The sequence below is a fragment of the Mus caroli genome, unplaced genomic scaffold (genome assembly GCF_978045245.1).
Source record: "Mus caroli unplaced genomic scaffold, Mus_caroli_1 scaffold_3, whole genome shotgun sequence".
Classification (NCBI taxonomy): domain Eukaryota; kingdom Metazoa; phylum Chordata; class Mammalia; order Rodentia; family Muridae; genus Mus; species Mus caroli.
This window is the reverse complement of record NW_028227258.1, coordinates 22414203-22419723: the sequence shown is the minus strand read 5'-3', so window position 1 is coordinate 22419723 and position 5521 is coordinate 22414203.

Below are 5521 nucleotides of genomic sequence, written 5' to 3'. Positions count from 1 at the left end.
ACACTCCTCCATTGTTGGTGGGATTGCAAGCTTGTACAACCACTCTGGAAATCAGTCTGGCGGTTCCTCAGAAAATTGGACATAGTACTACCGGAGGATCCAGCAATACCTCTTCTGGGCATATATCCAGAAGATGTCCCAACCGGTAAAAAGGACACATGTTCCACTATGTTCATAGCAGCCCTATTTATAATAGCCAGAAGCTGGAAAGAACCCAGATGTCCCTCAACAGAGGAATGGATACAGAAATTATGGTACATTTACACAATGGAGTACTACTCAGCTATTAAAAAGAATGAATTTATGAAATTCCTAGCCAAATGGATGGACCTGGAGGGCATCATCTTGAGTGAAGTAACACAATCACAAAAGAACTCACACAATATGTATTCACTGATAAGTGGATATTAGCCCAAAACTTAGGATACCCAAGATTTAAGATACAATTTGCTAAACGCATGAAACTCAAGAAGAATGAAGACCAAAGTGTGGACACTGTGCACCTTCTCAGAATTGGGAACAAAACACCCAGGGAAGGAGTTACAGAGACAAAGTTCGTAGCTGTGATGAAAGGATGGACCATTTAGAGACTGCCGTACCCAGGGATCCATCCCATAATCAACTTCTAAACGCTGACACCATTGCATACACTAGCAAGATTTTGCTGAAAGGACCCAAATATAGCTGTCTCTTGTGAGACGATGCTGGGGCCTAGCAAACACAGGAGTGGATGTTCACAGTCAGCTATTGGATGTATCACAGGGCTCCCAATGGAGAAGCTAGAGTAAGTACCCAAGGAGCTAAAGGGATCTGCAACCCTATTGTTGGAACAACATGATGTACTAACTAGAACCCCGGAGCTCTTGTCTCTAGCTGCATATGTATCGAAAGATGGCCTAGTCAGCCATCAATGGAAAGAGAGGCCCATTGGACTTGCAAACTTTATATGCCCCAATATAGGGGAATGCCAGGGCCAAAAGAATGGGAATGGGTGGATAGGGAAGTGGGGGGGCGCTATGGGGGACTTTTGGGATAGCATTGGAAACGTAATTGAGGAAAATATGTAATAAAAATATTTAAAAAAAAAAGAAATGTAAATGAATAAAATAACCAACAACAAAAAAAATAAAAATAAAGAAGAGTTTTCTAAAAACCAATACAAGGACAGGAACCACGCCCTAGAAACAACAAGAAGGTAATCCCTCAACAAACCTAAAAGAAGACAGCCACAAGAACAGAATGCCAACTTTAACAACAAAAATAACAGGAAACAACAATTACTTTTCCTTAATATCTCTTAATATCAATGGACTCAACTCCACGATAAAAAGACATAGACTAACAAACTGGCTAAACAAACAAGACCCAACATTTTGCTGCTTACAAGAAACTCATCTCAGAGAAAAAGATAGACACTACCTCAGAATGAAAGGCTGGAAAACAATTTTCCAAGCAAATGGTCTGAAGAAACAAGCTGGAGTAGCCATTCTAATATCAGATAAGATTGACTTCCAACCCAAAGTCATCAAAAAAGACAGGGAGGGGCACTTCATACTCATCAAAGGTAAAATCCTCCAAGAGGAACTATCAATCCTGAATATCTATGCTCCAAATACAAAGGCAGCCTCATTCATTAAAGAAACTTTAGTAAATCTCAAAGCACACATTGCACCTCATACAATAATAGTGGGAGACTTCAACACACCACTTTCACCAATGGACAGATCATGGAAACAGAAACTAAACAGGGACACGGTGAAACTAACAGAAGTTATGGATCAAATGGATCTGGCAGATATCTACAGAACATTTTACCCTAAAACAAAAGGATACACCTTCTTCTCAGCACCTCATGGTACCTTCTCCAAAATTGACCACGTAATTGGGCACAAAACAGGACTCAACAGATACAAAAACATTGAAATTGTCCCATGCATCCTATCAGATCACCATCGACTAAGGCTGATCTTCAATAACAAAATAAATAATAGAAAGCCAACCTTCACGTGGAAACTGAACAACACTCTTCTCAATGATACCTTGGTCAAGGAAGGAATAAAGAAAGAAATTAAGGACTTTTTAGAGTTCAATGAAAATGAAGCCACAACATACCCAAACTTATGGGACGCAATGAAAGCATTTCTAAGAGGAAAACTCATAGCTCTGAGTGCCTCCAAAAGGAAACTAGAAAGAGCACACATTAGCAGCTTGACAACACACCTAAAAGCACTAGAACAAAAGGAAGCAAATTCACCCAAGAGGAGTAGACGGCAGGAAATAATCAAACTCAGGGGTGAAATCAACCAAGTGGAAACAAGAAAAACTATTCAAAGAATCAACCAATCAAAAAGCTGGTTCTTTGAGAAAATCAACAAGATAGATAAACCCTTAGCCAGACTCACTAGAGGGCACAGGGAAAGCATCCTAATTAACAAAATCAGAAATGAAAAAGGAGACATAACAACAGATCCTGAAGACATCCAAAACACCATCAGATCCTTCTACCAAAGGCTATACTCAACAAAACTGGAGAACCTGGATGAAATGGAGAAGTTCCTAGACAGATACCAGGTACCAAAGTTGAATCAAGATCAGGTTAATGATCTAAACAGCCCTATATCCCCCAAAGAAATAGAAGTAGTCATTAATAGTCTCCCAACTAAAAAAAGCCCAGGACCAGATGGGTTTAGTGCAGAGTTCTATCAGACCTTCAAAGAAGATCTAATCCCAGTTCTTCACAAACTATTCCACAAAATAGAAACAGAAGGTACTCTACCCAACTCATTCTATGAAGCCACAATTACTCTGATACCTAAACCACAAAAAGACCCAACAAAGATAGAAAACTTCAGACCAATATCCCTTATGAATATTGATGCAAAAATCCTCAATAAAATTCTTGCTAACCGAATCCAAGAACACATCAAAACAATCATCCATCCTGACCAAGTAGGTTTCATCCCAGGGATGCAGGGATGGTTCAATATACGGAAATCCATCAACGTAATCCAGTATATAAACAAACTCAAAGACAAAAACCACATGGTCATCTCGTTAGATGCGGAAAAAGCATTTGACAAGATCCAACACCCATTCATGATAAAAGTCTTGGAAAGATCAGGAATTCAAGGCCCATACCTAAACATGATAAAAGCAATCTACAGCAAACCAGTAGCCAACATCAAAGTAAATGATCAGAAGCTTGAAGCAATCCCTCTAAAATCAGGGACTAGACAAGGCTGTCCACTTTCTCCATACCTATTCAACATTGTACTTGAAGTCCTAGCCAGAGCAATTCGACAACAAAAGGAGATCAAAGGGATACAAATTGGAAAAGATGAAGTCAAAATATCACTTTTTGCAGATGATATGATAGTATATATAAGTGACCCTAAAAATTCCACCAGAGAACTCCTAAGCCTGATAAACAGCTTTGGTGAAGTAACTGGATATAAAATTAACTCAAACAAATCAATGGCCTTTCTCTACACAAAGAATAAACAGGCTGAGAAAGAAATTAGGGAAACAACACCCTTCTCAATAGTCACAAATAATATAAAATATCTTGGCGTGACTCTAACTAAGGAAGTGAAAGATCTGTATAATAAAAACTTCAAGTCTCTGAAGAAAGAAATTATAGAAGATCTCAGAAGATGGAAAGATCTCCCATGCTCATGGATTGGCAGGATCAACATTGTAAAAATGGCTATCTTGCCAAAAGTAATCTACAGATTCAATGCAATCCCCATCAAAATTCCAACTCAATTCTTCAACGAATTAGAAAGTGCAATCTGCAAATTCATCTGGAATAACAAAAAACCTAGGATAGCAAAAACTCTTCTCAAGGATAAAAGAACCTCTGGTGGAATCACCATGCCGGACCTAAAGCTCTACTACAGAGCAATTGTGATAAAAACTGCATGGTACTGGTATAGTGACAGACAAATAGACCAATGGAATAGAATTGAAGACCCAGAAATGAACCCACACACCTACGGTCACTTGATCTTCGACAAGGGAGCTAAAAACATCCAGTGGAAGAAAGACAGCATTTTCAACAAATGGTGCTGGCACAACTGGTTGTTAACATGTAGAAGAATGCGAATCGATCCATTCCTATCTCCTTGTACTAAGGTCAAGTCTAAGTGGATCAAGGAACTTCACATAAAACCAGAGACACTGAAACTTATAGAGGAGAAAGTGGGGAAAAGCCTTGAAGATATGGGCACAGGGGAAAAATTCCTGAATAGAACAGTAATGGCTTGTGCTGTAAGATCGAGAATTGACAAGTGGGACCTCATGAAACTACAAAGCTTCTGCAAGGCTAAAGACACCATCAATAAGACAAAAAAACCACCAACAGATTGGGAAAGGATCTTCACCTATCCTAAATCAGATAAGGGACTAATATCCAATATATATAAAGAATTCAAGAAGGTGGACTCCAGAAAGTCAAATAACCCCATTAAAAAATGGGGCTCAGAACTGAACAAAGAATTCTTGCCTGAGGAATACCGAATGGCAGAGAAACACCTGAAAAAATGTTCAACATCCTTAATCATCAGGGAAATGCAAATCAAAACAACCCTGAGATTCCACCTCACACCAGTCAGAATGGCTAAGATCAAAAATTCAGGTGACAGCAGTTGCTGGCGAGGATGTGGAGAAAGAGGAACACTCCTCCATTGTTGGTGGGATTGCAAGCTTGTACAACCACTCTGGAAATCAGTCTGGCGGTTCCTCAGAAAATTGGACATAGTACTACCGGAGGATCCAGCAATACCTCTCCTGGGCATATATCCAGAAGATGTCTCAACCGGTAAAAAGGACACATGTTCCACTATGTTCATAGCAGCCCTATTTATAATAGCCAGAAGCTGGAAAGAACCCAGATGTCCCTCAACAGAGGAATGGATACAGAAATTATGGTACATTTACACAATGGAGTACTACTCAGCTATTAAAAAGAATGAATTTATGAAATTCCTAGCCAAATGGATGGACCTGGAGGGCATCATCTTGAGTGAAGTAACACAATCACAAAAGAACTCACACAATATGTATTCACTGATAAGTGGATATTAGCCCAAAACTTAGGATACCCAAGATTTAAGATACAATTTGCTAAACGCATGAAACTCAAGAAGAATGAAGACCAAAGTGTGGACACTGTGCACCTTCTCAGAATTGGGAACAAAACACCCAGGGAAGGAGTTACAGAGACAAAGTTCGTAGCTGTGATGAAAGGATGGACCATTTAGAGACTGCCGTACCCAGGGATCCATCCCATAATCAACTTCTAAACGCTGACACCATTGCATACACTAGCAAGATTTTGCTGAAAGGACCCAAATATAGCTGTCTCTTGTGAGACGATGCTGGGGCCTAGCAAACACAGGAGTGGATGTTCACAGTCAGCTATTGGATGTATCACAGGGCTCCCAATGGAGAAGCTAGAGTAAGTACCCAAGGAGCTAAAGGGATCTGCAACCCTATTGTTGGAACAACATGATGTACTAAC